Source organism: Protomyctophum parallelum (assembly GCF_964188405.1).
Source record: "Protomyctophum parallelum genome assembly, chromosome: 3".
Classification (NCBI taxonomy): Eukaryota; Metazoa; Chordata; class Actinopteri; order Myctophiformes; family Myctophidae; genus Protomyctophum; species Protomyctophum parallelum.
This window is the reverse complement of record NC_139698.1, coordinates 17,277,778-17,290,297: the sequence shown is the minus strand read 5'-3', so window position 1 is coordinate 17,290,297 and position 12,520 is coordinate 17,277,778. Positions and strand designations below refer to the sequence as shown.

Sequence of the window (12,520 nt, the reverse complement as noted above, 5' to 3'; positions counted from 1 at the left end):
TGTAAATTCCACAAACTGTTAATAAATATTTCAATCAATCAATCAAACCCTATAGCTCTATACAGGAGAATGAGACTTGCAGCACTGCCAAAGACACCAAGAGCTCCCAGCCAACAAACTGGTGCTGGCTGGGACCTATAGAGAGAGAGGGTATGCACATGCATAAAGTGAAAGGCAGATCGAGTGGCACATCGAGTGGCAAAGTGAGTGACAAAGTGAATTTAATGCTGATTAAAGTCATTTAATGCAATCAAATATGAGTTTTCTGTTTTGGATGTATGGGCTGTCAAGGCCAGAAAGTGTTTTTTTTTGCCCCTCAGTAGGCATTTCCGCATAACTTCCTCGTATGATGACGATGTCACGCGCATACCCTCTATTGCCTTGATTACCATGAATATGATATTCCTTCACCGCGTGAAACCCGGCATACATATATTATTCATCCTACAGTGATGTTGAGTGCATGTCTGTCAGGACATCGTCGCTGTTGGGTGGAATTAAACTGTTACGGTGTAAACATCAATGGTATTGGCTGAAAATGGTAAATGGTGCATTTATATACATATACTAGTCCTTACCCGTTGTGAGATATTTGCCCCATTTTTAATTCACTAATAAATTCATTATTAATCATTAATGTGTCAAATCAAAAAAAGGGCTCCGTTACGCCCTCCATATTCATATGGTCAATGCCTGGGAGTGATTGGTGCAGGCAATGAGGAGATAATGCGGTGTTTCTGACACACACACACACACACACACACACACACACACACACACACACACACACACACACACACACACACACACACACACACACACACACACACACACACACACACACACACACACACACACACACACACACACACACACACACACACACTCTCTCACACACACACACAGACATTGTTAGAATTATAGTATGATATATATAGCGCCTTTATCCAAGGCACTTAAATAGATTGTGCATTACATTCACCCATTCACACACACACATTCATACACCGATGGCGGCGGAAACCATGCAAGGCACCAACCAGCACATCAGGAGCAATTTGGGGGTTCAGTGTCTTGCTCAAGGACACTTCGACAATGACTCTGGGGGAGCCCGGGCTGAACCAACCACAAAGAAAATAGATCCTACTAGCGTCATGACAGGAGCCTGTCATAAGACCCCCTGCTATTCAGTATTTTAGCCGTGACGTGAACGCGCCCTCCAGAGATACTTCCGGGTCCTACTTTTGTGTCGCTTTTGTGTCCCCATATAGAGTTATACTGTGACGCTCCGTCGGGACTAAATCTGAGACGAAAACAACCACGAAAGTCTCATTTTACCGCTTTCCTCGCAACTGCTCTCCCAAATCTGGCTGTGACAGGCCGTCTGCCCCACACTGGATACTATCGCCATTTTATTTAATTGTGTCAACTAAATCCTCATTAATTGCAAAGCCTGCACACATTCTAAATATGCCCCCGAAATAGTGTACTGAGCAAATGCTGTTACCACATTCAATAATAATGATGATAATAGTCTTTATTTTCTCCACATCATATATTTTCTTTGTCATGGACACTCCTCTCCTCTCCTCTCCTCTCCTCTCCTCTCCTCTCCTCTCCTCTCCTCTCCTCTCCTCTCCTCTCCTCTCCTCTCCTCTCCTCTCCTCTCCCTCTCTCCTCTCATTAGCGCAGCATCAATACTGATAGTCCAGAGATAGCAGGACTGTGTGAGAGTGAATCCCCAAGACATCACATTTAATACAACATATATGAGCTACATATAGAACACCATCGTACAGTATATATATTTCATGTCTCTCCTATTAGTCTATTATACATTACACTGTCTGCCTCTCAGCTGTCCTACTGTCTGTCTCTCCTACACTGTCTCCTTCTCAGCTGTCCTACTGTCTGTCTCTCCTATATACACTGTCTCCCTCTCAGCTGTCCTACTGTCTGACTCTCATACACTGTCTCCCTCTCAGCTGTCCTACTGTCTGTCTCTCCTACACTGTCTCTCTCTCTGTCCTACTGTCTGCCTCTCCTATACACTGTCTCCCTCTCAGCTGTCCTACTGTCTGTCTCTCCTACACTATCTCCCCCTCTCAGATGTCCTACTGTCTGTCTCTCCTACACTGTCTCCCTCTCTCAGCTGTCCTACTGTCTGTCTCTCCTATACTGTCTCCCTCTCAGCTGTCCTATACTGTCTGTCTCTCCTACACTGTCTGTCTCTCAGCTGTCCTACTGTCTGTCTCTCCTACACTGTCTCCCTCTCAGCTGTCCTACTGTCTGTCTCTCCTACACTGTCTCCCTCTATCTCAGCTGTCCTGCTGTCTGTCTCTCCTACACTGAAATCACCTTGTTTTTATTGTGATTCCATATACAGCTTCCCCCCCCCCCACACCTGTCCAGTCGATGATGTGAATAAGTATATCTTATATTGTGACAGGGATTAAGGGTCAAAATTAATTCTTTGTTGAGAACCAGTCAAAATGTGTCAACGATTAAAGCGTTCTCAACGAGGACATGCTTCGGGGGAATCCGTCTGAATGCATTATACTCTTCATTTGATCAATTTCTTGAAAGGTGGGATCAAAGGTCTGTCTTTATCTTCTCTTTTCCTTTTTCTTTGTGTGTTTTCTCTTGTCAGATATTTCACATTTCCTTCCGTTCATTAACCAGATTCATTGTTTCTTTTTTTTTAGTGCTGGTTTTAATTCATCTATTTTAATGAAATAGTTAACCAGTATAGACACCTTCTCTGCATGGGAGCATTTATTAGATGTTGAACTGAATACCAGAACGCTCACCTCAAACCTGCAGTCGCCTCGGGCGTATAGCCTATAAGGCCGGCGGAACGGTAGATTCCTAAACTTAACCTAACCTAACTGGGCAGCGGTGGTCTAAGGGTTAGAGGAGCACCCTTGTTGCCCGAAAGGTTGCCGGTTTAATTCCCCGGAAGGGGCAGGAAAAATCGTATATGAGCTTGTAAATCTGCTATTTTTCAATAGCTAAAGCATAACAGAAAAAAACAACAGCTAAAACACCAAAAGGGGTTCCTGTCCAGAAACCTCAGTAAGATATGCCTAAATGGTTAAACCTAACCTTATTCCTATAATCTTAACCTCAGAAAAACCATGCCAAAGCCTAACCCTATTCCTAAACTTAACCTCAGTAATACTATGCCTAACCCTAAACTGGGGCGGTGGTGGCTGTGGGGTAGAGTGGCTGGATGGTAAACCACAAGGTTGCCAGTTTCAACCCGGGCTCCCCCATGAGTTAGCGTCGAAGTGTCCTTGAGCAAGACTCTGAACCCCTAATGGCTCCCGATGGGCTGGTTGGTGCCTTGTATGGTTTCCTCCAGAATCGGTGTATTCATGTATGGGTGAATGTAATGCTAATGCTTAATCTATGCAAAGCGCCTTGGATAAAGGCACTATATAAATGCACCATTTACCATTTAAACTTATTTCTAACTTTATCCTCAGTTTAAAACTATACGCCTAACGGGTTAACCCTAAACTAATGTCTAACCTCATCCTCACAGCTTTGTACATCTGCTATATTTTTTTAACATGACAGATCTTGCAGATGCTGATCTATAGCCCATTTTGGGGCGGGAACCCCTTTTGGTGCAGATCTACAAGATCTACAAGCTCACAAGCTACAAGCTTGTCTGTTATTTTTGAAAAATCGTGAAAACGTGGCACAAATCTTTGAATATATATTCTTTCAGAGTGAACATTTTTAACTCAAATCTTTGCTTCTGGGGGGGGGGGGGGTCCCTGGAACAACATATTTTCAGAGGGTGTCGGCGGCCAATTACATTATAGTTTCTGGGGTCCTTGACATGAAATATTGAGCACCACAGAGATAGAATCATGTGGATTTCAGCATTTGTAGATTCTGCCTCAGGTCTTGATAGGAGCTAACAAGCCCCCCCTAAAGAGCTCCTCCACACCGGTGAGGTCTCACTGACACACTCCCTCACACAAATCTGACTGCATGTTGATAAATGTGCTGTTCACAAACCCACTGCTTGTTTCTAACACAGATCCCAGACTATAGTGAAAATAGCAGATCTATACAAGCTGCTATCTACAAGCAGAACATGCAAGCTCTACAAGCCGAAAATAGCAGATCGGCTATGAGCTTGCAGATCGGCTATAGCTTGTAAGATCTTCTGTTTTCACCACTGTATACTTAAACATTTGTTTTCTAATTTATGGAATTTCTTAGATTATTCTAAAATGTAGGAAACAAGCTTTTCTAACCCATAACATCATGACTTTTTCCTCCCCCTTTTTTCTGTTTTTGCATTGGCTATTTATTTTTTTCATATCTTGAAAGTGTGAGAACTGATGAGCCAGGGGGGGGGGGGGGGCATTTTGTAGAATCTCAATCTTAAATGGGCTATCAATCAATCAATCAATCAATCAATCAACTTTATTTGTTCAGACTCAGGGTCCAATAAAAACAGACAACATAAACACTAAACGTACACTATAGATGAGATGATGGGGATAACACATTGAAATGAATCAATTGGTCTTTTCTTCTGTCAAAACCAACGATTATTCATATTGACAAATTATAAACAGTGATGGCCACGCACAAGATCACGACAACACCAACTCTCTCTATCTCTCTCGCGCGCGCGCTCTCTCTCTCTCTCTCTCTCTCTCTCTCTCTCTCTCTCCGTCTCTCTCCATCGCACTCACACACCTGTGCAGATATTTCTTCACGGCTGGGTTCATGTGAAACTATTTACCAAACACCTATCACGGTAGACTGTTACATTACAGGTACAATCAATGGAGCATTGAAGGCACGTACTACTCACCTCAATTAAGATGCATGAAAAGTGTGCGAAAAATGTATTCCAAGAATGGTTGAAGGCAACAGACAAACGAAAAAAGTTTTCTAATTCAGTGTCCGCATCATAGATAGATAGATAGATAGATAGATAGATAGATAGATAGATAGATAGATAGATAGATAGATAGATAGATAGATAGATAGATAGATAGATAGATAGATAGATAGATAGATAGATAGATAGATATAACTAGCCTACTAGTTTGACTCTCTTTCTCGCACTCTATTCAAGCTCTCCTCTCCTTTACCCATGTAAGACTGTATCCTCATGCTATAAACCCCCTACTCTCTCTCTCTCTCTCTCTCTCTCTCTCTCTCTCTCTCTCTCTCTCTCTCTCTCTCTCCAATTGAAAATCCTCCTCGCGTCACTTCTTTCACCGGGGAACACCCATCTATGGGAACACCCCCTCCTCAATTATTGTACACCCGAAGCTGTGACCTATCGAATCCTGTGACTCGCTCGAGGTCTGTTTTAGGTTAGTTGCTGTTAAAGTTGGATCATGCTGACAGCAGACAGTCCGCCTAAAGAATGATTAACATTATGCGATGTTCTTCTAATGTTGACTGTTGAATGTTGTCAGATGAGAAGGTGTTTCCTCGTAGATTCATGTATTTCACTGAACGAACTCAACGAAGTAAGCGACGCAGGTAAGACACAAGACTGCTACTTCTGGAGTCATGGCTCATGCACACAATGTGACGGGTCACCAACTTTATTGTAGTCTCTATACACACCACACTCCTCTTCTTACGCGACAGCACCATCTACTGGTCAAGATCGCTCACGTACACTATTCATCATTTTGATGAAAAACCCTCACATGGAATAATAACTAGAACTGCACTCTGTCGAGTGCCTACTTGCTTGTTGCACACTAGTAGGCCTATGGCCTACTAGCCATTTATGGCCTACTAGTGCGCAAGCAGAGCGCGCAAGTATACCGCTACAAACTGTCAAATCTCAGCTTCTCTGTGAAGGAACGTTTGAAATGTTGAATTATTAGGTTTAGCTATTTGCTACCTACCTACTTTATGCATGTAAAAACGTAGTATTATGAAGTCTGGTACAAGTTTCTATCTATAAAATAAATGCAGCTTTATCGATTTAGAATTATTCTGGATCCCTTTTTAGTTTCTCAAAGAAATAAATCATCGATATCCGATGAAAAAAAAAAGGTAGGCTATATATAAACTGAAATAAAATATGTTATCACGTATACGGTAGGCCTATAATTATTTAATTATTTATTTTAAATTGTCAATTGCTTTAAATGTAGCCTACTTAATCTTGGACTATAGTGATTAATACTAAATGCCTGTAATTTGTAAGTTGATTAGCGGTATACTGTGGTTACTTTGCGCCACTTTTGATGCGTATGCACCGTCCCAGCATATGACGTCAGGGTATAACTGGTATAACTAGCTCTCAATGATGACGTAATAAAGATGTGGATTACCCTACCCCCTTAGATAGCATTTCTGTAGACTTGGATAGCATTTGATACAGACTTATGGCCCATAGCACTTACCCTACCCCCTTAGATAGCATTTATGTAGACTTGGATAGCATTTGATACAGACTTATAGCATGTTATGTAGACAGCACTATAATTGCATTGTATATAGTCATAGCACGCCATAGTACATATGTATAGCATAGTAGTATATGTATAGTTTATATGTATAGTTTCATTATATAGATATTCCACTGTTACTTTCTTAGCTTACGCATGTTTCATGATAAATGCTTTTATGTGATGTATTCCCATGCTTTTTGTTCTTGCTTAATGTAAATCACTCTGGATTAAGAGCGTCTGCTAAATGCCTAAATTGTAAATTGTAAAGGACCCAATGCCAGAGTGTAATTGGTTTTCGATGGTGACGTAATGACGATATGTTTTTAGTGTCGGGAGGATTAAAGGTATAATGCTCCTATGTATACATGTATGTAATCTGGCACCACTGCCGTATCAGGCACAAGTAGTCATTACGTCATTTGCTGGGACGGTGCATACGCATCGAATATCGTCCTGGGCGAAACTAGTACTTGCGAGCACCGCATTCACTGTTGTGTATAACTTATAAGCTTGGGGATCTGTGCATTTTGCAGGCTGTAATGACGTTTTTCATCCGAGGACAGATATTTCCTGTTGCCTTATATGGCGTGGAATGAGCGTGGATGTTCCATGAAACCAGGCTACACCAGGCAAATCACCTGGGAAAGAGGCCAAATGAGATACGCGGTCGCGATACACGATCCGCACAAATGCAGTCATTACGCCACCTTTTCTGAATGACACAGGAGCTTGTCGCAGCTTGATCGGACGGATAAATACTATATCATTCATTACGCATTTCATTTACACCTGGTCGTATATTTCCGTTGTGAATTTGGCCCTATATAGGGCTCCATCTTGCGCCACCCCTTACCCATTATCCCTAAACTTATTTGCCACTTTTTACTATTTTAAAACATTTAAACATAGTTCAACTAGCCAATTCTACATCGACACGTTGTTAGCTTGTAGATCGGCTATTTGTACTGTTTTAAAATGTTTTAAAATAGTATAAACAGAGTATGTATTGTGCCTCTTGTTTTGTCTCCCAAATCAGATTTAAAACCATAGGTAACATAGGTTACTAACTTACTACATAGGTAAATACCAACCAGGTAGTGTTGAACTAATCTGTAATAAGGTGCAGCTAAGTTGTACCAGATCGAGAGAGCGAAGAATGGCTCTCAAGTGACCGGTCTGGGCCAGCTTAGAATGTTTCAATGAAAGCTGAACTCCCAGCGGCAGATAGGTTAGGGGCAGACTATTAGGCAAAGTTCCAGAGTACTACTACTGTATCCATCCTGTGTCGGGGAGGGGGAAACAAACAGTGTGTATGTGTGTGTGTTTATGTGTAATAACGAGTGAATAAAACCATATAAAAAGCATGCGTTTGTAAAGAGAAGCGATTATTGGAACGTTTTAGTTCAGTCTATGCGTGTTGAATCTTAGTTAAAGTCTTGCCGGTTGCTGAGTCCGTCGGATACTCGGTTAATCTCCCGAAATCCGAACAAAAACAAAGAGAACCTTCAGACGGCTGCAATTCGAAACTGCAGGCCCCCTCCCCCCCTTTTTCACCATACTGTAGGCCTTTGATTGATTGATTGATAGATTTTTTTAACAGTTTGCTGAATTACAGTACATTTCAAGTACAACTCAATACAAAAAACTATTAACTGTGAGTGGACGACACCATAAAGCATTACACTTGTTTACGATAGGGCCCACCATTTGCAATTTATCAAAACAGTGGGCCAGTTTCGAATTGCAGCCGTCCGTAGGTGCCCTTTGAGAGCAGGTTTGAAGGAGTCAAGGGATTCGCATGTCTGAGATGATTGTTGGTAGGGCGTTCCACATTTTGGGATTTGGTGGCATAGGATCGAAATTAATTTTGTCTGTGCCAAATCGGGGTTGCACATGGTTTGTTGAACTCCCTCTGGTGTTGTGGGTGTGGTCGTGTGAACTTCGTTGACATTAAGGAAGTATTTAGACAGGTACATGGGTATCTTGGTGGTGTAGCAAATCTTGTGGACCAGACCCATTGCAAGATGCTGTACTCTATCGTCAACCCTAAGCCATTCCAGCCTGTCAAAGTGGGCAGGGGTGAGGTGGGTTCGGGGAGTGAGGCCAAGTAGTAGCCTGACCAGTTTGTTTTGGGAAGTCTGGAGCCTGGTTTTAAGGGCCTTAGAGGTGCTGTAGTACAGGAGGTGCAGGAGTACCAGGAGGTGCATGCATAGTCAAAGAAACCTTTGTACGAGGGCTCCAAGCTGTTAGAGTCTTCAAGCTGTTTTTTGTTGACCAGTGAGGAGATCCTGTATAGGAATCTTGTTCTTTGGTTGACTTTTTTTATTACGTTGGTGGCCGTTTTATCACCGGAAAGATTTGCCTCCAGGATGGAACCTATAGGTAGGTAATTTCATATTTTCGTGTGATAATATTGCCTACATGTTTTTCCCTTTTTCTCTCTTTCAATGTTTTTATTGGGTTTTCTCGATTATTACATTACAACGACGTACATACAACAAAAACAAAAAAACAGAATCAACAACATGCCAGAAAATAATACAGAAAAAAGTAGCAGTCAAGTATACTCCCATCATACAGTTGAACTCATGCTTTATACTCCCATCATACAGTTGAACTCATACTTTATATATATATATATATACTCCCATCAGTTTAACTTATTCTCATACAGTTACACCCATACATATTACTCTTTTACATTCGTCTTTTAAGAATCTTGCAACAAGTGACCAATCTCTAACAAAGTCCGCAAGAGTGCCTCTTAATACAAATGATTTTCCCTTTTTGAGGGGTGCTAGACTGTCCTATAGCCAGTTTGTTTAAGATGAAAATGTACACTAACATACTAACACTATAGGAGGGGGAAATAGGGGGAAATAGCAGATCTACAACTTAGCTCACAACACGTCGCAACGACACAAATAATTGTTCAGTTGGTATAAATGAAAAGGTTTGGGAATACCTATAATTTTGATGAATTGAACAAGGTGGACCCTCTTGTAAACAAGTGGGTCGTCAACTCGCAGGTAACAGTCTTTGTATATTGACTTGTGCTTGAAATGTAGGACTGTAATAATTCTGCAAACTGTTGTGTTACTGTTAATACATATTTTCAATCAATCAAACCACACTGTACCACCTGGCCTGCTTATTTCTCTCACACGATCTGGCAACACTTGTGGACTCTGTGGAGAAAGAAACTCGCCAGCAGGCACGCGGAAGTTCAAAATAAACGAACCACACGCGGCTCTGTCCTGTGAGCTAATTTAGAACTTCCTGTCTGAGAGCTAGCTAATTTAAGACATCCGGTTGCCTTCAGAATAAAATAAGATTATTTAATTCGTTAATTAAATAATTATTACATTACATTATTAGTATTATTATTTCATTACAGTTATTGTATTGACTATATTATATTATATTGACTTTATACACACTGGACAAAAGACGGCTCCGCGAGGCAACTATCTGGACATACCCACGCGTTCGGGGAGATGTCCTCTACCACACCCCCCCTCTCCGCTAAGCGGGAGAGGTGTAAAATTCACAGCAGCAGACCTTCTACTGGGGTCAATGCTCAGAAAAGTACCGTTTCCGGACCCAGAATGGACACTGGACAAAAGACGGCTCCGCGAGGCAACTATCTGGACATACCCACGCGTTCGGGGAGATGTCCTCTACCACACCCCCCCTCTCCGCTAAGCGGGACAGGTGTAAAATTCACAGCAGCAGACCTTCTACTGGGGTCAATGCTCAGAAAAGTACCGTTTCCGGACCCAGAATGGACACTGGACAAAAGACGGCTCCGCGAGGCAACTATCTGGACATACCCACGCGTTCGGGGAGATGTCCTCTACCACACCCCACTCTCCGCTAAGCGGGAGACGTGTAAAATTCACAGCAGCAGACCTTCTACTGGGGTCAATGCTCAAAAAAGTACCGTTTCCGGACCCAGAATGGACACTGGACAAAAGACGGCTCCGCGAGGCAACTATCTGGACATGCCCACGCGTTCGGGGAGATGTCCTCTACCACACCCCACTCTCCGCTAAGCGGGAGAGGTGTAAAATTCACAGCAGCAGACCTTCTACTGGGGTCAATGCTCAAAAAAGTACCGTTTCCGGACCCAGAATGGACACTGGACAAAAGACGGCTCCGCGAGGCAACTATCTGGACATACCCACGCGTTCGGGGAGATGTCCTCTACCACACCCCACTCTCCGCTAAGCGGGAGAGGTGTAAAGATCACAGCAGCAGACCTTCTACTGGGGTCAATGCTCAAAAAAGTACCGTTTCCGGACCCAGAATGGACACTGGACAAAAGACGGCTCCGCGAGGCAACTATCTGGACATACCCACGTGTTCGGGGAGATGTCCTCTACCACACCCCACTCTCCGCTAAGCGGGAGAGGTGTAAAATTCACAGCAGCAGACCTTCTACTCGGGTCAATGCTCAAAAAAGTACCGTTTCCGGACCCAGAATGGACACTGGACAAGGAGGCCTCCGCGAGGCAACTATCTGGACATACTGATTATGTACAGTGCTCTCATTAAATGCATACGAGTGATCTATTTCTACAGCATCTATTCTAGACTCAGAGTCTGTACAGACTGATTATGTACAGTGCTATACGAGTGATCTATTTCTACAGCATCTAGACTCAGAGTCTGTACAGACTGATTATGTACAGTGCTCTCATTAAATGCATACGAGTGATCTATTTCTACAGCATCTAGACTCAGAGTCTGTACAGACTGATTATGTACAGTGCTCTCATGAAATGCGTGGTGCACAGCAACTGGCTTTATAGGCTGCACATGAACACTGCTGGTTTGATTTAAATGTGATTCATCTACACTAGTGCTGTCTTCCTCATCTCCAACAACTGGCTTTATAGGCTGCACATGAACACTGCTGGTTTGATTTAAATGTGATTCATCTACACTAGTGCTGTCTTCCTCATCTCCAACAACTGGCTTTATAGGCTGCACATGAACACTGCTATTCTTTTCAGTATATAAAATCCCCTGTGTCACTGGCTCATGATTGCAAGTAGTGGATAAACACGCATAATTGACAATAATTAGTATTACTTTGCAATTGCATGCAGAGCCATTCATTAGTGTTCCAACACCAGTAATTAGCACTGTAATAGTATTACTTTACCCACTTTACACATACAATGTCTGTTATAGGCCAGTGATTTCATGTCAATGCCCCAAGGCACAGCACTTTTTGAGCGTTGACCTCAGTAGAAGGTCTGCTGCTGTGAATTTTACACCTCTCCCGCTTAGCGGAGAGTGGGGTGTGGTAGAGGACATCTCCCCGAACGCGTGGGTATGTCCAGATAGTTGCCTCGCGGAGGCCTCTTTGTCCAGTGTCCATTCTGGGTCCGGAAACGGTACTTTTTTGAGCATTGACCCCAGTAGAAGGTCTGCTGCTGTGAATTTTACACCTCTCCCGCTTAGCGGAGAGTAGGGTGTGGTAGAGGACATCTCCCCGAACGCGTGGGTATGTCCAGATAGTTGCCTCGCGGAGCCGTCCTTTGTCCAGTGTCCATTCTGGGTCTGGAAACGGTACTTTTTTGAGCATTGACCTCAGTAGAAGGTCTGCTGCTGTGAATTTTACACCTCTCCCGCTTAGTGGAGAGTGGGGTGTGGTAGAGGACATCTCCCCGAACACGTGGGTATGTCCAGATAGTTGCCTCGCGGAGGCCTCTTTGTCCAGTGTCCATTCTGGGTCCGGAAACGGTTCTTTTTTGAGCATTGACCCCAGTAGAAGGTCTGCTGCTGTGAATGTTACACCTCTCCCGCTTAGCGGAGAGTGGGGTGTGGTAGAGGACATCTCCCCGAACGCGTGGGTATGTCCAGATAGTTGCCTCGCGGAGCCGTCTTTATCCAGTGTCCATTCTGGGTCCGGAAACGGTACTTTTTTGAGCATTGACCCCAGTAGAAGGTCTGCTGCTGTGAATTTTACACCTCTCCCGCTTAGCGGAGAGTGGGGTGTGGTAGAGGACATCTCCCCGAACACGTGGGTATGTCCAGATAGTTGCCTCGCGGAG

The 12,520-nt window shown here is 43.2% G+C and overlaps 1 protein-coding gene across 1 annotated transcript in view; it reads right to left on the bottom strand.

Annotated features, from left to right (window-relative positions):
• The window catches only part of cpne4a (copine IVa), a gene marked incomplete at its 3' end in the record, with an annotated part of 235,482 nt that extends 230,538 nt beyond the window's left edge, over positions 1–4,944 (bottom strand). Inside the window, 1 exon segment of the mRNA XM_083761970.1 lies at positions 4,844–4,944.
• Positions 4,945–12,520: the final 7,576 nt, after the last annotated feature.